The sequence below is a fragment of the Megascapheus bottae genome, chromosome 9 (assembly GCF_031878675.1).
Source record: "Megascapheus bottae isolate mThoBot1 chromosome 9, mThoBot2.hap1, whole genome shotgun sequence".
NCBI lineage: Eukaryota > Metazoa > Chordata > Mammalia > Rodentia > Geomyidae > Megascapheus > Megascapheus bottae.
Window position 1 is genome coordinate 6,377,283 of NC_143517.1, and position 22,962 is coordinate 6,400,244.

Below are 22,962 nucleotides of genomic sequence, written 5' to 3' on the forward strand. Positions count from 1 at the left end.
AAGTACAATAAAAGCAAGTTATATAAAAGGATTGGGAAAACTATGAACCAGGCCATTTGCAAATATACTCCTAAAGCATTATGGTTAAAAAGAAACTTTTTTAAAAAAAGAAAAACTATAATTTAGCTGGGTGTGGTGGCTCATGCCTGTAATCCTAGCTACTCTGGAGGCTGAGATCTGAGGATCCTGGTTCAAAGTCAAAGGCAGCCCAATTAATCACTATAAAATAGCAAATGGGGCTGTGGCTCAGTGGTAGGGCAGTGGCCTTGAGCTGAAGAATCCAGGCCCAGAGTTCAAGCCCATGACCCACAAAAAAAACCAAAAACCCCCTATAATTTAAAAAGAAAATCACAATATGGGGATTGGTGATCTTAGCTACTCTGAATCTGAGATCAGGAGGGTTACATTTCAAAGCCTTCCCAGGTAAAAGCTGGTGAAGCTCCATGCCAAACAAGAATGGGCTAGTTTGGTTCAAACAGCACCCTATCAGCTGAGCAAGGCCAAGGCTCTGGGTTCAAACCTTAGAAGTGGAAAAAGAAAAAAAAAATCACAAATGAACAATAAATGCTTTGCACAGCAGAATCAAGTCAAAGCATTCAACTGGCAGAAAAAATATTTTAAAATAAGAAACAAATAATGCAGAGAAAGAACAAAAGCAAAGCAAGCAGCAAGAATTGTTAAAGTTGTAAGTAGAAATTATTGAACGGGGAGAAAAACATGCAAGAACATGAATACAAGTTTAAAAGAGTAGTATGTATCTAGCTTTTGAGAAGCCTTGAGTTGACAAAAAAATTAAAAAGAAAGATGTGGCTATTTTGAATAAGAGACAAATGAGAGAAGGTACTAGAAACAATTGAAGAAATGAGAAAGGGAATATAAATAGAGAGTAAGTATAGAATAAATTAAAATCCTGAGTGATGGTTTGAAGACTGCCATTTCCAAATTGAACTATCCCATGGTGGTCTTCCAGGAGAATGTGTTCCTCTAGCTTTCAGTGTTCACCAGCAATTTTGGTGATTTTTTTTGGTGTGGGGGGGGCTGGGACTTGAACTCTGGGCCTGGGTGTTGTCCCTGAGCTCTTCAGCTCAAGACTACACCCCTACCCCTTGAGCCATAGTGTCATCTCTGGTTTTTCTGGTGGTTAATTGGAGATAAGACTTTAGTGCTGGGACTGACTTTGAACCGTGATCCTCAGATCTCAGCCTCCTGAATAGCTAGGATTACAGGTATGAGCCACTGCACTTGGCTCAGTGATTTTTGAATTGTGAACCAATCATTTCTTCTTTTTTTTTTGCCAGTCCTGGGCTTGAGCTCAGGGCTTGAGCACTGTCCTTGGACTTTCTCAAGGCTAGCACTCTACCACTTGAGCCTCAGCACCACTTCTGGCTTTTTTCTGTGTCTGTGGTACCAAGGAATCGAACCCCGGTCTTCGTGCATGGTAGGCAAGCACTCTACCACTAGGCCAAACTCCTGGCCCTGAACCAATCACCTCCTCCTCCCTACCTCTCTCTTTCCCCCATTTCCCTCCCCCTCCTTCCCCACTGTCTTTGTGTAAATTTCTTTCCTTTTTTTGAAGGGCACCAGTCACAATGGATTAAGGACTAATTTAATCCCATATGAACTCATTTTGTAACTTGATTATATCTGCAAATAACTTATGTTCAAAGGAATGCCATGTTCATAGGTTCTTAGTGGACATAATAACTATTTTTTTCTGAAGTGGAGCTTGAACTCTGGGCCTTGGGTGCTGTCCCTGAGCCCTTTAGCTCAAGGCCAGTGCTCTACCACTTTGGGCCACAGTTTCACTTCCCATTTTCTGGTGGTTAATTGGAGATAAGAGTTTCACAAACTTTTGTGCCCAGGATGGTTTTGTGTTGGGATTGTCAGATCTTAGCCTCCTGAGTAGCTGAGATTGCAGGCGTGAACCACCAGCACCAGGCCATAATAACTCTTTGAGGAATGTGATTTTTCAACAGTTCTCTCCATACTGACAACACTTGTCAACACTTGTTTGTACTTGGACAAGGACCTAGAAGGTTTTAGAATCCTCTTTTCTTGAATTTCCTATAGAGTCTCTGGGCTTTTCACCTTAGTTTGCTTGGTACCTGGTCAATGTCCAGTTTTCATCAGAGTTGTTAGTGCAGATTGGATGGCGTTACATTCAGATGAGCAACATAGGGAGATTTCCCTGTTTTTTTCTGCACAGATACACCTGTGAGCCATTAGCAGAACTGTGGTCTGTTGAAATATAGTATGGCTTGCTTTCTCCCCTGCTGTCCCTTCTCCAAATGTAGTCAGAGGTCTGCAGTGGAGAGAGGTGTATATAAGTATGAGTGCCTGGATGTGGATGAACAGGTGAATTTATGCTTGACAGGGTTAATAGAACTTATTTTTTTTTCCTTTCACTCTAGGAAATCTGTAGCCAAAGTGGGGGGAGGTCTTAACTACATAGAGAGGGACCCTGGGAGATTTAGCTCATTGGTAAAGCATTTTCCTAACATGTGTGAGGCTTCGGTAAAATCCTCAACATGAAAATAAATAAATAAATATTTTTTAAAAAGTCACCAAGGTGACACTATCTGAACCTATGAAGAGAGGGTACCAGAGGAAGCTAAGATATGCCTAGTACTGGATCAGCCAGCTACATACTTCATGGAGGGAGAAGCTACAATGTTGAATATTATTAGCCTGGATTGCCTGGAGTTAAGATAAACAGGAAGACTCATGTTCAAGTCGAATGAAGCTTTTACTAAAGACCTTTACTTAAAGATGTGAGAATTTCTCAGGGACCAAGAAAATGTATGAGAACAGGGTTTATTTGAGGACAGGATAGGTTAGGAGGCTGATAGTGACAAAGGATAGTCTGTAAAAGCATGGTTGGTGCCTGAGCTCAGCACTCAGGGCATTTAGTACTGGCTGAGCTGTCCTTGTCTTCCTCTATGGAGCCTTGGGTGTGCAGGAGAAGCAGAGTCCCCCTAAGTGACAATTCCCCAGGGGACACAGCGTTACTCCTCTTTGAGAGTCACTGTAGAGGCCAGCCTCACAAAGAGCCCCTGGGGATGGGGGTAGGGTAGATAGAGGACTCAGGGGTCCAGTGTACTTCATAGTACTTTAGAAAAGTAATTTAGACAGCCTCTTCAACAAGTGGTGCTGGCAGAACTGGTTAAGCACCTGCAGAAAACTAAAGTTGGATCCTTCTTTGTCACCCTGCACTAGAATTAACTCCAAATGGATCAAAGACCTTGAGGTAAAAGCCGACACACTGAAAATTTTACAAGAAGGAATAGGAGATACACAGGGTCTCCTTGGCACAGGTTAAAACTTTCTCAATAAGGACCAAGAAACACAACAAATCAGAGAAAGGCTGGATAAGTGGGACTGCATTAAACCGCAGAGCTTCTGTATGGCTAGTAAATTAATTAGGAAGCCTACAGAATGGGAGAAGATCTTCACTAACCATACAACAGACAAAGGCCTCATATCTAAAATATATCAAGAGCTCAAAAAAATTGAATTACTCCAAAACTAATCTCCAAAGTAACAACCATCCCATTAAAAGATGGGCCAAAGACTTAAAGAGAGTCTTCTCTGGAGAAGAAATAAAAATGGCCTATAGACACATGAAGAAATGCTCCACATCTCTGGTCATAAAAGAAGTGCAAATCAAACCAACTCTAAGATTCCACCTCACTCCAATTAGAATGGCCAGGATCAAGAAATCTAATAACAGATGCTGGAGGGGATGTGGCCAGGAGGGATCACTACTACACTGTTGGTGGGAGTGCAAATTTGTTCAACCACTATGGAAAGCAGTATGGCAGTTCCTCAAAAGACTGAACATAGAGCTCCCCTATGACCCAGCAATTCCACTACTAGGCATTTACCCAACAATCCAGAAACAAGGGCATACTAAATCCACTAGCACAATGGTGTTCATTGCAGCACTATTTACCATAGCAAAGATATGGAACCAACCCAGATGTCTCTCAGTTGATGAGTGGATCAACAAGATGTGGTATTTGTACACAATGGAATTCTATGCTGCTGTCAGAGAGAATGACATCGCCCCATTTGTAAGGAAATGGATAGACTTAGAAAAATCATATTAAGTGAAGTAAGTCAGACTCAAAGGGACATAGGCTCAATGGTTTTCCTCATTTGTCATAATCAGTAGAAACCTTGGGCTCTCCTAGCAGAGATTTACAAAATCTAGAGACATTAGGCCAAATAGTATGACACTAAATGTAAGGACCTCCAGGATAAGGAAACAAAAACCATATAATGAGTGATTGTTGTCCTTAATGTACTGTGTTATCTCTCATCTCTTTTGCCATCCCTTGGTTATCTCATATTGTTACAATATTTCACCTTGTTATCTGATATATTTTATATGTCCTTAATTGGCTATTTGAAATTGGATAGGGAAGGGGGGAAATCAAGATAAGCGGGGGCAGGGTGGGAGGGAAATGGGGACCATATCATGAGAAAGGGTATCAGTGTTTGTGAAGTAATGCACCTTCTATCTGGTGAATATAATGTAACCCTTCTATTAATTACAATAAAAAATTATTTAAAAAAAAAGAAAAGTAATTTTGAGATCTGGGCACTGGTGGCTCATGCCTATAATCCTAGCTACTCAGGAGGCTGAGATCTGAGGATCACAGTTCAAAGCCAGCCCGGGCCCGAAAGTCTGTGAGCCTCTTATCTCCACTTAACTGACAGAAAAAAATAATAGGAAGTGGCACTGTGGCTTAAAGTGGTAGAGTGCTAGCCTTGAGCTGAAAACCTCAAGGACAGTACCCAGGCCCTGAATTCAAGTCTCACCGCCACCACCAAAAAAAAAAAAAAAAAAGGAAAAGAAAAAAGAAAAGTAAAAGAAAAAATTTGAGTTGAATTATGCAGAAATTTCCCTTGTGTTCAATGCTTGATCATTTTAGGGATATTATTGGTTCTGGGCAAAGCCAGGGAGGGTCATAGACCTTAGGCATTTTAGAATAATATTGCTGTTCTTTGTCCTTAATCAGCTCATTTTTCTTTCCTTAATTTTTTTGATATAATTTGTTAAAGCCAAGTTGTAAGGTCAGTGTGGTGGCTGGTGACCCTAGAACTTGAGAGGCTGAGGTAGGACACTTGTGAGTTCAAGGCCACGCTGGGCTACAATAGTAGATCCTGTTTAAAAAAAAAATGAATTGTACACTGACATTTACTTCTGACATGGAACTATTTATATTAATTTAGGTTATTCAATTAACAGCTAATAATAACTCTGTTTCTGAAAGGCAGTAACATACCATCAATAATAGACTTGTATTATAGCTCTCTTTCGGGTTGTAATATTATAGTTTAGTGAGATAAAAGCAAGTTGGCCAAAGGATCCACTCTTAAAATATTTGTTCCAGGCTTAAAAAGTAAAAGCTGGAGAAAGGAGCCAGCTAAGTCCAAGACTGTTTAGATTGTGTGTAGTTTTCTGGAAAACATCTTCATTGTTTGGGGTGAGAAGGTGAAGGTTTATTTTTATGCCTCTCTGTTTTTAGCTGCAAATCTGCAGTGCAGGCTCACGGTGGGAGCCCCTCGGATGAAACATCCCTTATTGCATTTGTCCCTTGAGCATAACACGTGCCAAGTGGATGATTTTCTGGAGAGAGGAAACATCTTGATAACTCACTGAGATGGGATATGGCAGAGAACGTAGCCTCCTCAGTAGCTCACACCAGGGCATTCTTAGGATTGCAATGTGGGGACCTCCAGCTCACCTGGTCCCTTTTTTGCTCATCACATCTCATTACTCAACTGTGTACACGTGGCTGTCATTTTCTCTAGGATACTTACGCAGTGGTATTTTGTAACGACGTCAATTCTTTTCCTGTTTGACCTAGAAGATCACAGTGACTCAATGTTGGCTGGTCAGCCTTAAAGATTAAATCGAGGACATTTGCTTAATGATTTTAACAGTGAGTAGAAAGGATGTCCCAAGTGTGCAAATCATGATATAAAATAGAATTGAGAATTATATTCAGTCTTAAAGAGAAAGTAACATGACTGAAAATATTTTATGATTGTATTTCCTAAAAAGTAAGCTTCAATTAAGGGAAAGATAAATTTGATCAAAGTACATTGTATTTATCTATGGGAATATCACAATCAAACCCTTTTGTGCTTTTAAAAAAGCAAGCTTTAAAACACTGATATAGGATTAGGGCTATAGCAGACTAATGGAAAACAAAACTATGCTACATTTATTAAAATACCTTACTATATAAATGAGCATCAACTATATGTTAAAAAACAAGGTAAGAGTTAATTACTTTATGATTATGTCAATTCTTTTCTTAGCTGGATTCTTTTGGGTAAAACTGTTATTTGCTCTAGTTCAGAGTTTTCCAAATGTTTATCTGATATAAATCTCCTGGGGAGCTTGCTCAGAGTCACATGATCCAGGTCCATAGCCTCATATGTAGAAAATATATTCTATTCTCTCTCCTCCTTCCCCCCTCCTTTCCTCCCTCTCTCCTTCCTCCTTGCTTCTTCCTTCCCTCTCTCCTCTCCTCCTTTCCTCCTTCCTTCTTTCCTCTGTTTCTTTCTTTGTGCCAGTTGGGGCCTTGAACTTAGGCCCTGGGTGCTGTCCCTGGGATTTTTTTTGCTCAATACTAGTGCTCCATCACTTGAGCTCAGTTGCACTTCTGGCTTTGTTCTGGAGTTTGGAGTCTCAAGAACTTTCCTACCTGGGCTACCTTTGAGCTTCAGTCCTTAGGTCTCAGCTTCCTGAGTAGCTAGGATGACAGGTGTGAGTCAGACCTCCTCCTCCTCCTTCCTCCTTCTCCTTCCTCCTTCTCCTTCTCCTCTTCCTCCTCCTCCCCTTCCCCTCTTCCTCTTCCTCTTCCTCTTCCTCTTCTTCTTCGTCTTCGTCTTCGTCTTCGTCTTCTTCTTCTTCTTCTTCTTTTCTTTTTGGCCTGTCTTGGGACATGAATTCTGGGTGCTGTCCCTGAGCTCTTCAGCTCAAGGCTAGTGCTCTACCATTTGAGCCACAGCACCACTTCTGGTTTTCTGGTAGTTAATTGGAGGTAAGAGTCTCAGTCTTTCATGCCCTGGCTTTGAACTGCCATCCTCAGATCTCAGCCCTCTGAATAGCTAGGATTACAGGTGTGAGCCACTGGTGCCCAGCTGTTTCTTCTATTCTGTGCATTGCTTTTGTATCTCCTTCTGTTGTAGCCTTGGTGGTGAGTGACCTCCATGGAACCTCCATTGGAAAGTCCAGGTCATCCAGATCCAGTCTCTGAATTTGCCTTGTTTACTGGGTCAGCAGGCTCCTTTGTCCTCTGGCAGGTTCACAAGCATTCTAGGAGACTTGTCTTCTCAGCCCCTTGACCTGGTCTTGAAGGGGACAGTGAGGAAGAGTAGTTACTGATATGGGATGATATGGAGACAGGCTAGGATGTGTGTCTTCTGCTCCAGTTTTCCATGGTCCTCTGGTGTGAATGGTGCCTTCCTTTATCTCAAGGTATCCAGGCTTTTTAATTCCCGGGGACTGATTTTTAGCTGGGATGAGTGAAAGACCATTCCTCTTTGCCCTTTGTATTTTCATGATTTACTGTCATTACTTGGATGTATTTTTATCTCTTTCTTTTGATAATTTTGGGTAAATACCTTTGTGTGTGTGTGTGTGTGTGTGTGTGTGTGTGTGTGTGTGTGTGTGTGTGCATATGTATGTATGTGTGTGTATTTGGTCATGGGGCTTGAACTCTGGACTTGGGCACTGTTCCTGAGCTCTTCAGCGCAAGGCTGGCGCTCTACCACTTGAGCCACAGTGCCACTTCCAGTTTTTTGGTGATTAATTGGAGAGAAGAGTCTCATAGCCTTTCCTGCTTGGGCTAGCTTTGAATGGTGATCCTCAGATCTTAGCCTTCTGAGTAGCTAGGATTACAGGCATGAGTCACTGCCTTTTTTTTTTTTCTTATACCAGTCCTGGGCCTTGAACTTAGGGCTTGAGCACTCTCCTTGGACTTTCTCAATGCTTGAGCCCCACCACTTGAGCTACAGCACCACTTCTGGCTTTTTTCTATGTATGTGGTACCGAGGAATCCAACCTGGGTCTTACTGCATGCTAAACATGCACTCCACCACTAGGCCAAACTCCTGGCCCTGCCTTTTTTTTTAAATGTCTGTTTTCATCTCATCAGCGTTTTTGTAGAGAGAAGAGCACCCAGCTTAAATATATACATATATGTAAGCACGTCAGGAGCTATAGAACTGGTGTAGGGTTCTGAGATTATTCAATGTTCTTCTGCCAGTGCAGCCTAGTGCAGACTTAATCTGGCTGAGGGAAGCAGAAGGGGAGAAAGAGCAGGAGAGAGTTGCTCCCTTGGTTGCTCACAGTCTTTTTTGGCTCACCAGCTACTCCTCACCAACAAAGATAAGCTGGGATTGCCAGTGAGACAACATTTCAGCATGGGGAAAAACAGGATTTCCTGGAAAAAGAACTCAGCAGGTCAGCAGGGTTACTACAAGTAGAGAAGGTAGCCAGGCATTTTGCTTTATTTTTATTTTATTTTATTTTTCTCTTTTTAAATTAATGTATGTTAATTATGCAAACATGCTTCAATGGAATATTTCCATCCATATTTGGATCAAATTCACCCTCCTCCTATTCCTTCCTTCCTTCTTTCCTTCCTTCCTTCTTTCCTTCCTTCTTTCCTTCCTTCCTTCTTTCCTTCCTTCCTTCCTTCCTTCCTTCCTTCCTTCCTTTCTTCCTTCCTTCCTTCCTTCTTCCCCCTTCCCTCTCTCTCTCTGCCTGTACTGGGGCTTGAACTAAGGGCTGGGCACTATACTTTAGCTTTTCTACTCAACTCCACTATTTGAGCCACATCTCCACTTCTTGTATTGCTTTTTTAAATCCTCTTCCCACTTTTTTGTGTGTTTTATGTTTTTTTTATTGTAATTAATAGAAGAGCTACATTATATTCACCAGATAGGAGGTGCATTACTTCACATACATTGATACCCTTTCTCATGATATGGTCCCTATTTCCCTCCCCCCTCCCCCTGCTCATCTTGATTTCCCCCCTGCCCTAAGTCTTTCCATTTCCTTGCAAATGGGGCAATGCCATTCTTTCTGACAGCAGCATAGAATTCCATTGTGTACAAATACCACATCTTGATCCACTCATCAACTGAGGGACATCTAGGTTGGTTCCATATCTTTGCTATGGTAAATACTGCTGCAATGAACACTGTTGTGCTGGTGGACTTAGTATGCCCTTGTTTCTGGATGGTTGGGTAAATGCCAAATAGTGGAATTGCTGGGTCATAGGGGAGCTCTATGTTTAGTCTTTTGAGGAACTGCCACACTGCTTTCCATAGTGGTTGAACGAGTTTGCACTCCCACCAACAGTGTAGTAGTGATCCCTCCTGGCCACATCCCCTCCAGCATCTGTTGTTATTAGTTTTCTTGATCCTGGCCATTCTAACTGGAGTGAGGTGGAATCTTAGAGTTGTTTTGATAAAAATATGGAACGCTTCATGAATTTGCATATCATCCTTGCGCAGGGGCCATGCTAATCTTCTCTGTATGGTTCCAATTTTAGTATATGTGCTGCTGAAGCGAGCACCTCTTCCCACTTTTTAAGCAATTTTCAACATATTTGAATATTCACTCTACTTTTATATATTCACATGAAGAACTTTGATTGTATCTACCCACTTGTCATCGTCCTCTTGAAAGCATCTGGTACTTGTCTTTCTTGGTCTGTTTTTTTTTTTTTTTTTTTTGTCATGGGGTTTGAACTCGAGGCCTGGGTGCTGTCCCTGAGCTCTTCAGCTCAAGGCTAGCACTCTACCACTTGAACCATATTGCCACTTCTGGTTTTCTGGTGGTTAATTGGAGATAAGAGTCTCACAGGACTTTTGTGCCCAGGCTTGCCTGGAACTGGGATCATCAGATCTCAGACTCCTGAGTAGCTAGGATTATAGCATGAGCCACAGGTGTCTGGCTGGTCTGGCTTATTTTGTTGACTATGATGATCTCTAGTTTCATCCATTTTCCTGTAAATGACATCATTTCATTCTTCTTTATTGCTGAATAGTATTCACCCATAAAAATATACCAAGTTTTGTTTATCTGTTTCTTTATTATTGGTTGGTAGACATCTAGGCTGATTCCATAGCTTGACTGTTGTGAAATGCTGCCATAAACGTAGGTATGCAAGGGTCTATATTGTATGCTAACTTATATTCCTTCAGATATATGTCCAGGTAGAACAGTCACATGGAAGTTCTAATTTTAGTTCTCCTTTCTAAAGAAAACTGAACTCAGGGCCTAGGCACTGTTCTTGGACACTTTTTGCTCAAGGCCAGTGTTCTGCCACCTGAGCCATAGCACCACTTCTGCCTTTTTCTGTGTATGTGGTACAGAGGAGCCGAATCCAGGGCTCTGTGCATGCTAGGAGAGCATTCTACCACTAGGCTATGCTCCTGGCCCCTTTAATTTTACTTTTCTGAAAAAAGTAAAGCTGATTTCCACCATGGATGCACTCATTTATGTCCCGACCAACAGTGTATAAGGGTCTTCCCGTTATCCTCATCCTTGCCAGTGTTTTTTTCATTTTCTTCATGGCTGTCATTCTGCCTGGAGTGAGATAGGGTATTATTGTTAACATTTGTGTGTTCTTCATCCTGGCCACATTGCAACCCAGTCAGTAACCCTGAACCTTTCTCCTTACGTGCTCTTCTCCTTTCCCTCCTGTGAATGGTTAGTGGCTAGATGCTACCCACTGTTCTCATCTCAGCTTTGATGCCAACTTGTCTGGGACTCTGACCACTAGCTTTGGAAAAGGTCATCATTCACATTTTATCAAATACATTTCATCCACTTGGAGTATTTCCAACTACAAGAGACCTGATGAGATGGGTCCAGCTCCCGAGTGATTCTCATGTGGCTGGTCCTCAAACCAAAATTCCATTAGCAAAGATCAAAATGTGTGTGTGTGTGTGTGTGTGTGTGTGTGTGTGTGTGTTCATGAGCTTTCTTTTTTATTTTGCTCATTGCTCGCTCTTTGCCACTTGAATCACAATTCCACTTCTGGCCTTTTGGTGGTTAATTGGAGATAAGAATCTCACAGACTTTCCTGCCAGGGGTGGCTTCAAACCACGATCCCCAGATCTCAGCATCCTGAATAGTGGGAGTCACTGGTACCTGGCCAAAAATAATTTTTAAAGCTAAGGAAGTATCCACCTTTCCTGTAGCCTGGATGCCTCTGTCTGCCCTCTTACCACTGTCAGTGTGAACTTGCGCTAGCTTTTGGACACAGTCAGATCCAATGAACAAAAGTTGAACTTTCTCTGTCTCTACCCAGCATGCACCCGCAACACACGTATGTACTTACATGCACACACACTTGTCCTCTGCTCTTCTGCTTGCCGAGTGTGTCCTCCCCAGCCAGCCTCCATCCACTAAAGCTGGATTACTTATAATGAGTGTTCAGTGCCACATGCTGGGAAAATACTTCTCTGCAGGCTTGCACTAGAAGCCCCAGTCTGGTGAGAAAGCTCATGTATAGAGGGCAATTGTAGAATAGTATACTGGCTAATATCTGGAGAATATGGACAAGATTGTTCTTCCTTACAGTTGGGGGACCTGCAATCTATCCTAGATAGTCATTTCCTGCTTTTCCCATAAAAGGTTTACTGGAGATTGCAGGCTGTGCTTGGGTCGTGGCATTCCTTCCAACTGCTGTCATTGGGTGAGGAGGTGGAGCTGGCATCCCTGACCTGGTTCATGGTTTACTGTAGTTGAGGAATTGGCATATCCTGCTTCCTTGTATCGCCTGTGTTATGTGGCTACGGTAAATTTTACACATTTATATTCTTGGTGGTATTAGAGATTCAACTCAGGGCCTTGAGCATGCCACACCCTACCACCCGGCTACATTCCCAAGTCCATCAGGTCTCCCCAAATCCCCCTTTTCCCTTTTTAATGCTAGTTCTGGGGCTTGAACTCAGAGTGTGGGTGCTGTCCCTGAACTCTTTTTCTCAAGATTAGTGCTCTAGTACTTGAGTCACAGCTCCACATCTGGCTTTTGAAATAGTAAAGTAAAAATATTAGACTTATCCTTGTTAAAGGGAGAAAGGACTGAAGTATGCACTTCATGTGACATCACACAAAATGATGAATCCCTTCAGGGGATTTAAAATTCATGCCCAAATCAGATAGCCCATGAAAACAAAGTTCAGACTGAAAGTTGCAGATGCTATTAAAAAGAAAAAAAAAGTCCAGGAGAGAAACCACAGAGGATGTTTCAGCTAACTCACTCATTCACTGGCAAGGTAGTGGGGAGAGGGGGTAGCTATGGTATTTCTTTTCTTGATCCTTTTTTTGGGGGAGGGGTCGTTTATGAAGCTTGAACTCAAGGCCTGGGCGCTCTTCAGCTCAAGGCTAGCTCTCTACCACTTGAGCCGCAGTGCTACTTCCAGTTTTTGAGTGGTTAATTGGAGATAAGAGTCTCATGGGGATGTTTCTACCAGGGCTGCCTTCAAACTGCAATCCTCAGACCTCAGCTTCCTGAGTAGCTAGTATTACAGGCGTGAGCCACTGGGGCCCAGCAAAAGTATAGTATTTCTAAGGATAAGGTCCTTGGTCTTCAATAGGACTTACATGCATTCGTAGCTCTACTGAAACTCTATTATAGAGATTTGCAAAAAAAGATGTCTGAGAAGAAATGTGAGGGTGGGCAGGACAAGAGGAAAGGGACAGACGTTTCACATCTTGTTCTACTTTTCAGGTTTTGTTCTATGAAAAGCATTAGCTATTACTCATACATTTAAAAAATTGTATTTGAAAGATAACGTGAAAAGGGTGTCATGGCTCATGCCTGTAATCCTAGCTACTAAGGATGTAGAGGTCTTCAGAATGTGATATGAAGCCAACCTAGCCAGGAAAGTCTGTGAGACTCATCTCCAATTAATCAGCAAAAACCTGGAAGTAGAGATATGGTGCCAGCCTTGAGCTAGGAAAGCTAAGGAATAGTGCCTTGGCCCTGAGTTCAAGCCCTAGCAAAGGCACACACATGGAGGGAAAAAAAGAGAATGTAAAAAGCTTTCCCCTTGTGGGGAGAGGAGGAGAATCTTCTGCTTGGCGCCTGTGGCTCACATCTGTAATCTTACCTACTTAGGAGGCTGAGATATGAGGATTGCTGTTCAAAGCCAGTCTGGGCAGAAAAGTCCATGAGACTTATCTCCAATTAACCACCAGAAAACTGGAAATGACACTGTGGCTCAAAGTTGTAGAGCACTACTCTTGAGCAGAAAAGCTCAGGGACAGCACCTAGACCCTAAGTTCAAGCCCCACAGCTAACAAAAGAAAAAAATATCCTCTGGAATGTGTCCCAGTGAACTTTTCCCATCTCCAGGGCTATTGTGTAATGCATTCATTGTCATGGTTATCTGATCTTGCAGTTTGCTTCTCTGTGGTCTGTGCTGGGCTGGAACAATGGAACCAGCCAATACTATTGGTGTTGCAATTCCATCAAGGCTCCTGTTAGGAGTCAGTAGCCTTCTGGGCTGGGTTTGCCTGAAGGTTCCTGAGCTTTCTTACAGTGGGATACCATGCAGCAAGGTCTATTAGCATCCTACATCTCTACATACGATTCTGTCTCTAATTTAAACAGTTTTAATGTATTGGAATTACTGTTGATGTAACTGTGTTCCAAGGAGCTGAAAGTACTCTACTAACCATTTCTGTGACCATTTTGCTATGTTTGCTAATTAAAAGCAATGTGGTCTTACATGGTGAATGGCTTCAAGATTTTTCTAATATGTAAATGAAGCAGTTTCTGTGGTAGACATAATAAAGACAGAATAACCTCACAATAATAAAGCTTAACTGTAGCAAGTAAACAAACCATCCCCCCCCCACCATGGGAAATTTCTGAAAAATACTTTATAAGAGACTAATACCATACATGTCTATATAAGAATGCTGTTTAAAGTAATCTGAACTATATAAATGCTGCCTTATCAAAATTTCAGTTTTCATTATGGACAGGAAGCAGGAGAAATGGCCAGTGGGTGGTGTCGTGAAAGGAAGTAAATGAAAAATTGGGATAACAGCTTCAAACCCTAATTTGGAGAACTGTGAAGGGACACAAAAGCTTTCTGAATGATGCCACGAACACTCATGTACTCTGAGCCTACATTCATGAATGAACATCCTTGTACATTTGTGCTCTCCCCTGCCTAACATTCTCCTGACCTCCCCCTCTCTGTCACACTCCCACTGCTAAGAAATTAAGTATTCATGTTCTAGGATTGGGATATTTTTGCTAATGCCATCATTACATCCAAGAAAAGAAGCATTCATTTAACAGCCTAATCTTTGGGCCATATTTCAAATTCTCCACTTGTTTTCACAATACCTTTGAAGTGAGACGGTGTTTTAGTTTCCCAGTTCAAAACATAAGCACAGGGTACAATTGGCTGTACAGTTATTTGTGGAGTTACTACACATGATTTTGACTAAATGTGCTAGATAGATGCTAGGTAAGTGCTAGATGATAGATAGATAGATAATAGGTAATAGATTTTGGATTCTTGTATATACATTATGTAGCTCAGTTGATTCAGAGAAGCTCTTGGTCAGTCGTGTGTGTTTAAATGATGTGATTTACCCCCAATTTTGTGAATGTCTGCAAAAGATGCACCCAAAGCAAGGTAAAAGTGAATGTGCTCAACTGAAGGAATAAAGCAATAATAGTAGACTTATTGCATGGCATTGCGTCTTTCACGGCAGTTAGATAGCATTATGGGAGAAATGGATCAAACACCTGCAGTACAGTACTGAATTCTATGCATCATGACAATGCATGCTTTGTCTTCCTTGCTGGTCTCCTGGAAACCAGGTACCCACAGATTCCAAGGCTCTACCATACCTTCTCTTGAGCCACGTGGTATGGCATATTCACTTCCACATGTACATTTATGCCACAGAAAGGCTCACAGCCAACATCAGGTGCTTGAATCATTTGGTTTAATTAAGTAAATACACCACAAGCAGCAAGGATACCGGCTACAGAATCCTGGGTTAGGCAGTAACCCCGGGGCCTTTTCCTTCTCTTCCCGACTTGTGGTGTTGACCAGAGAGGGGATCTTAAGCCCTGCAGTGGCAAGTTTCTGGAGCTTTCTATGTGGAAGAGACAACCAGGGATCCAGAGTAAAGATCAATTTCCTCTTGCCTTAATGAGTACATTATCTATACAGAGCCACTTTCAGACGTGGTAAATTATCTATTTGTAGAATTGGCTTTGTAGGTTAGATACTATACAGTTTTGTTAGAAAAGGCAACTATTCCCGTTTTAAGGTTTGTACATTTTGTATTCTACTTCAACTTAATGTCTGTCTTCTGACAGACTTGCAAAAAGTGCAATGTGAAACTTGTTTTTTTTTTTTGTTTGTTGGTCGTGGGGCTTGAACGCTGGGCCTAGGCACTGTCCCTGAGCTCTTCAGCTCAAGGCTAGCACTCTGCCATTTGATCCACAGCACCACTTCTAGTGAATTTGTAAGAATTTGATAGCTTAAATATGGCATTTCAGGTTATTCTTCTTTCAATATGGTCAAATCACAACCGTGATTTGTTCATCATTTCCTTTGAAGTGCTATTTCTATCTTTTCTCATAAAGTTTTCATTTGTATCAATTGTTCTCTTGACATTTAAAGGCTTATAAGTTGAAAAGTTTCTGATTTACAAAGCAGCAGATATAAGCTAAAAATGTGTTCACTTGTCTTTTGATTTCCTTATGGAGGTTTGTCATCATTATTACAGAAACACTTTTTAACACTTATTTATTTATTTTGTCAATACTGGGGTTTGATCTCAGGGCTTTGTACCTACTCAGATTTCTTGCTCATGAGTGGTACTAAATCTCTTGAGCCAGGCCTCTATCTTTGTTGGTTATCTCAGAGATGTAATCTCCTGCCATGGCTTTGAACCTTGATCTAGATCTTAGCCTTCTGAGTAGATAGGAATACAAATATGAGTCATTAAAGTCTGGTTAAATTTTAACTCTGTATGTGTGTGTGTGTGTGTGTATGGTAAGCTTTAACTCAGGGCTTGGGAGCTGTCTCTGAGCTTTATTGCTCAAGGTTAGTGCTTTACCCCTTGAGCCCAGCTCTACTTCTAGCTTTCTTTTTGGTGCTTAATTGTAGATAACAGTCTCACAAACTTTACTGCTAGGGCTGCCTTTGAACCATGATTCTCAGATCTCAGCCTTCTGAGTAACTGAGATGACAGGCATGAGTCACCTATGGCCAGTGACTTTTGACTTTTGAGTCAGAGCTAACAACCAAGTTATAATGGAATTCACTAGCATTTCTTCTAGTCTTTGTTTTGTATTATTTTCTGCATTTTTATTTCTTATCCATTTGGCATTTATTTTGGTGTGCGCACACCAAGGAAATCTAATTTTTAATTAAAATCAAACTATGTTGCCTTCTCTAAAAGCTAATTTTTTCTCATACTGGCTTTTTATTATTTTTTTATAATAATTGTATTTTACTGTCAGGGTAATGTATAGAGGGGTTACAGTACATTGGTCAGGTAGTGGGTACATTACTTCTTCGACATTGATACCCCTTCCCATGTTTTTCTCCCAATTTCCCTCTCCCCACCCCTCCCAATCATCTTATTTTTTCCTTCCCCTTCCCTATTTCAAATAAACAAATGTATACACAGTATACCAGGTACCAAAGTCATATATGGTAACACATAAGATAAACCATAAGGAGAAAGAAAAAAAGAAAGAGAAAAGAAATAACTTTACATAAGACATTTTAAAATGAAATTTCCAATTCAACACATTGGGGAGGAGAAGGAGGAGGAGATAGAGGAGGAAAAGAAAGAGGAGGTGGAAGGGGGTTGAAGAGGAGGAGGAGGAGGGGTGAATAACACTAAAAAGAAGAAGCTGTGGGAAGAATTCTGGGCAGCATCTGGGCATGCAGGACCACTTCAGAAGACTCTTTGGCAGGAATTAATAAAAGCAAGGGTGTGCCTTCCTTCCTCATGACTCAGCAATTCTACTCTTAAATGTATAACCAAAATAATTCAGTAGCATATTTCCCAGATGAGGTATCCCTACTTTAATAATACCCTTACACTAGAAACAACCTTAATGTCCTTTAGTAGTAGGATGGATGAATAAATTTTGCGATATTCCTAGTGTGGAATACACTCTCGTAATGATAACAGAAGGGTTACCTACAGGAACAACAATGGCTTGAAGAAACATGAGGCTGAGGGAAAGATATCACATGCGAAACCATACGCCTTCTAAGACTTCATTTCTATAAAGGTTCACAATGATTGTGACTACACCATGATGTGGGGTTGAATATTTTGCTGGTAAAAGTATAAAGAAAAGCTGGGTGCTGTGGCTCATGCCTGTAATCCTAGCTACTCAGGAGGCTGAGATCTGAGGATTGTGGTTCAAAGCCAGCCTGGGCACTAAAGTCTGTGAGACTCTTATCTCCAATTAACCAGTAGAAAACCAGAAGTGACGCTGTGGCTCAAAGGGAAAGGGCGGTAGCCTTGAGCTGAAGTGTTCAGGGACAATGTGCAGGCCCAGAGTTCAAGCCCTATGACCCCCACACACAAAAAAAAGTGTAAAGAAAAAGCTTAGAAGTTATTATCATCAATGTCAAAATGCTGGTTATTATTGGGGAAGGAGGAGCTAGTGATTTGGATGAAGAGGATAAAGAGCTTGTACGAGAATGATCTCCTTCCTGACCTGAATAGAAGTTACAGGGCTTTTGTTTTATATGTCTGCCATATGCAAATTTGGCATATATATATATATATAGAGAGAGAGAGAGAGAAAGAGAGAGAGAGAGAATATATATGCAGTAAACTATTCACATATATCCTCGAGGGCACCATGCAAGCTGATGTGGCTTACAAATTTGAAGAGAAAGCTTAAGTTATAGTTTAGATACTTCATTTTGTAATAGAAGTGTTCTATGAATACTTTAAAAATACTATAGGATTTTGGTTAATCTCATATTGTTACATATCTGACTTTGTTATCTGATATATTGTATATACGTTTATTTGTTTATTTGAAATAGGAAATGGAAGAAGGGAAACAAGATGATTGGGAGGGAGATGGGGGAGGGAAATGGGGAAAAAAACATGAGAAGGGGTATCAATGTGTGAGAAGTAATGTACTTACTACCTGGTGAAGATAACTGTAACCCCTTTATACATTACAATAAAAATATTATGGGCTGGATTATAGAGTTGAAGTTACCTAAAGGAAAATGTTCCAAAGATACATAAATTGATAATTTGCAGAAAAGCATATCTAGATGGTACTAAACCATATGAAATCATGTTCTAATTCAGGAGCAGTTAGGGGACTAGAATTAAATAACAATGAGTTATCATTGTACATATACCAAGTTAACAAAATCAAATGAGCAATATTTCCTGTTATTGCTGAAGACTAGGGGAATGCCCTCCCCTCACCACATAATAGATATTAGCTTTTTAGAAAAATGATGTTCAATACCCAGTTAATTAAACTAAAATATAAGCATAATTCATTCAGTCTAGAAACTCACTATAAGTTATCAGGGCTATATAGGATGAGACTAAACAAAGTGAACTTTAGGATATGGAAACAAGAGGTTTATTTTTGTGATTGTTGTTCTTAGTGTATTATGTGCAGTTATTTTTTTTCTCTCTTTTTCCCCTTATGGTTAATCTCATCTGGTTATTGTATTTGACTTTGTTCATTTGTTAATTTAAAATAAAGAAGGGAAAGGGGAAAACAAGATGATTGAAAAGGGGTAGGGGAAGGGAAAGGGGGACAAAAACATGGGAAGGGGTATCAATGTGTGAGAGGTAATGCACCTACTACCTGACGAATGTAACTGTAATCCCTCTCTCTCCACATTACCCCAACAATAAAATAAAAAAAATCATTAGGGCCTCTTTGTGGTTACTTAGTTTTTGATTAATATGGTAACAGATGGCTTAATTACATTAGAGTATATAACAAAATATTATGCACCATGAATAAGAAGAGAATTAGAGATACACTGGATACCTAGAAAGGATTTCTATGAAGAATCATTGAAAGAAAAGAAACAAGGAAATATCTGTGTGATCTCCTTTGTGTATGACAGCAGCCATGTGTTGTATGTACAAGTCTCTACTTGTCTACATGCTCACACAAGTCTTTCTACCCTGAGCTTCCTGCAGTGTAACCAGTGTGTGTATTCTCTAGAAGCAAGGACAATATTTCCTGTGCCCTCTTTAATCTTTACTTACAAATTCAGAGAAAATATCAGAGGAAAGAGGTTAGTTTTAAACATGGAATTCAAACTGTATAATTCTCTTTGATTGTTTCTGCTATTTTGTCTTTCCCTTTTAAGTACTGCATTATTTTTGAGGATTAGACACATGGTTACCTTATGCAGGTTACATGAGTTAACTCAGTGAATTTACTCTTCTGGCATTCTTTTTTTCATATATTTTTATTGTAATTATTAGAAGGGTTACATTATATTCACCAGGTAGAAGGCACATTACTTCACAAACATTGATACCCTTTCTCATGTCTTGGTCCCCATTTCCCTCCCTTTCCATCTTGTTTTCCCCCTTCCCTATCCTATTTCAAATAACCAAATAGCATATATACAATATATCAGATAACAAGGTAAAACACTGTAACAATATGAGATAACCAAGGGATGGCAAAAGAGATGAGAGATATTATAGTACATTAAGGACAACAATCACTCACTATATGGCTTTTGTTTCTATATCCTACAGATCCTTTCATTTAGCATCATACTATATGGCCTTATGTATCTAGGTTTTGCTCTGTTGTAAATCTCTGCTAGGAGAGCCCAAGGTTTCTACTGATTATGACAAATAAGGGAAACCATTGAGCCTAGGTTCCTTTGAGTCTGGCTTACTTCACTTAATATGATTTCTTCTAAGTCTTTCCATTTCCTTACAAATGGGGCAATGCCATTCTCTCTGATCACAGCATAGAATTCCATTGTGTATAAATACCACATCTTGCTGATCCATTCATCAACTTAGGGGCATCTGGGTTGGTTCCATATCTTTGCTATGGTAAATAGTGCTGCAATGAACATAGTTGTGCTAGTGGCTTTAGTATGTCCTTGTTTCTGGATGATTGGATAAATCTCTGGCATTCTTTTTAAGTTCTAAAAATAATAGGGCTGGAAGTATAACTCAGTGGCAGAGTGCTTATCTAGCATGTATAAGGTTCTGAGATTGATTGCTAGAATTGTTGGAAAAATAAAAGTAAGAAAATGTAATAGCTCATCCTAAGAATAGATTCCTAAATGTGTACTTCCTTGTTTCTCATATATGAACATTTGAATGACTCCCTCAGAGGAATATGAATACAGGGCATCAGTCAAAAGGCACACAACACACAAAATCACAGAGAGCATATTATGATGTGCACTTGCCATTCAGCAAATAAATGAGAGCAAGATGCAATATACTCTATACAATGGTTGACCAGCCTATGCAGTGTGGTCCTGTAGGATTATCATGGAGCTAAAACAACACTTACCACCAAGAGCCCTCACTAGCCAAAGGCATTATCACTGTGTGTGCTTGTGTGGTGGTGCTGGCAGAAACAAATCTGCTCTTGTGAGAGTCAGAACAATATAACACATGTAGTTATGTCTAGTACATGAGACTTGATGATGAGAAACAGCAGTTACTGGTTTATGAATTTACAGTGTGACACTTTCTATTGCTATTTTAGAATGTACTCTTCCTACTAGTATTATGGGAAGTAAGCTAGGAGATGGCCTCAGGCAGGGCCTTGAGGAAGGATTTCTGAAGGAAAGCAGTGTTGTTTCAGGAGATGTGGAAGGGGACAGAGCTCCCAAAGACCTTGCAGTGGGTAAACCTTGCAGGCACAGGACCTGGATCTGGATGTTGCTTGCCCCTGTAAATCCTGTGGTAATGAGTATTAGTCCTCCCCATCCCTCCAGGCTTTCACTCATATGGGACTCTACAACTTGAGCCATGGCTCCACTACCCTCTTCTTTATTCTTTTTAAAAAATTAACTTGGGGGGGGTGGGTGGGATCATGGCCTAGTGGTAGAGTGCTTGCCTAGCATGCACTAGGTCCTGAGTTCAATTCCTCCATACTACAGACACAGAAAAAGCCAGAAGTGATGCTGTGACTCAAGTGTTAGAGCACTAGCCTTGAGAAAGCCCAAGGACAGTGCCTAGGCCCTGAGCTCAAGCCCACAACTGGCAAAAAAAATAACTATTTTTTTTAAAGGATATGTTCGTATATAAAGGGTTTCATTGTGATATTTCCATACACATATAAAGTATATTACATACAATATACCTTCATCAAATCCACCCCCTCTTTATTAAATACCTCCCTAATTTGCAATAAAGCAATCTCCAAAGATTCTAAAATAAAAAAATAAATAACCATGTAAAGAAAGAACATCTTTGGTACAACCACACAATGTGTTTATGTTTTAAGCTAAGTGTTATTGCAAAAGTGAAAAGAATTCATGAAGTAATAAACTTACAGTAAAGTTAGTTAAGTAAAGGGTATAAAAAACTTCACACACAATAGCGACCTAAGCGAGCAGTGCTGATAAAAGTCTCCATGGCTCCCAGTCCCATGCCATCCCCACCCCCACACCCAGTGCCACACAAGTCACACTCAAGCCAGCCTGTTGGCTAGGACGCATCATAGGCTGGGAGAGTGAGTCAGCTGACTTCCAGCAAAGGCTAGGGAGCAGGCTGGGAGAAGAGGTAGCTGTCACCTGCCATTAGTACTGTGGCTCTGAGCCTGAGGGGTCTGCCCCTGTGGGAGGGGGGTGGGAAGTAGGGGGAGGGGAGGCAGGAGCCAGTGTGCAAATACACCCCTGTTCTCAGGTCCATTCATAGATTCAGTCTCAGCCAATGGTGCCTCCTACTCTTGACATAATTACAGTCTTTAAGAAATGTTACATGACAGCACTTTCCCCCCCCCCCCCAGGCAGTAATGATGGACAGAGAGGGTAATACTTTAGTTTTTTTCTTCTTTTTTTTTAATTGTTGGGTTAGGTTTTAATTTTAGAAGCCAAGTACTGAATTTGATAGGAAGATTTCAGGATGGCGGGAAATGGTTAATAGAGCTGTTGAGAGGGGGAGGGGAAGGGCAGTCACAATTCACTTCAAAAGCGGTGCTATTATTTCTCTATGACATCAATGTTTTATTTTATTTTATTTTATTATTGATACAGTTTCTTTGTTGCTCAGACTGGCTTAGAAGTCCTGGGCCTCCTGCCTCAACTTCCTGAGTGCTAGTATCCTAGGAGTGTGCCACCACCATGTCCATCTCGGAATTAGCTTTAAGAATTACTGAATCTCTTTTGTTAGTGCAGAATAACACATTTTTATAGTCATTCGATTTTTTTTGTTGTTGTTGCTGGTGCGGCTTGAACTCTGGGTCTGAATGCTGGTACTGAGTTCTTCAGTTCAAGGCTACGACCCTACCCTTTAAGCCACAGCACCACTCCTGGTTTTCTGGTGATTAATTGGAAATAAGAGTCTCTCAGCCTTTAGTGCCAGGGCTGGATTTGAACTGTGATCCTCAGATCTCAGTCTCCTGAGTGGCCAGGATTATAGGCATGAGCCACCACTCCTGGTGTCATTTGATTTTTTCAAACCTGCATTTGAATTCTGAGAATTGATTGGGCCTATGTATTTTATCCCTATTGAGAAGTTGTAGAGTCTAAGACATATAATGGCCAATCCTTTGTCTTACCATATTAAGTTAGAGATAAAGTTGAGACAAGAATTTGGATCTAGATCCTAAATCTTTAAATATTCAGTGTATTCTTCATATAAGAAGAACTATATCACAAGAAATTTGAAGCTTCTAGGATTTTATCAAGAATGACCAAACTTAACAT

At 40.7% G+C, this 22,962-nt stretch overlaps 1 non-coding gene across 1 annotated transcript; it reads right to left on the reverse strand.

Annotated features, from left to right (window-relative positions):
• Positions 1-9,498: 9,498 nt before the first annotated feature.
• On the reverse strand, positions 9,499-9,605 carry LOC150058735 (U6 spliceosomal RNA). The gene has a single exon (XR_016536742.1). It is a non-coding gene; the product is annotated as a U6 spliceosomal RNA (small nuclear RNA).
• Positions 9,606-22,962: the final 13,357 nt, after the last annotated feature.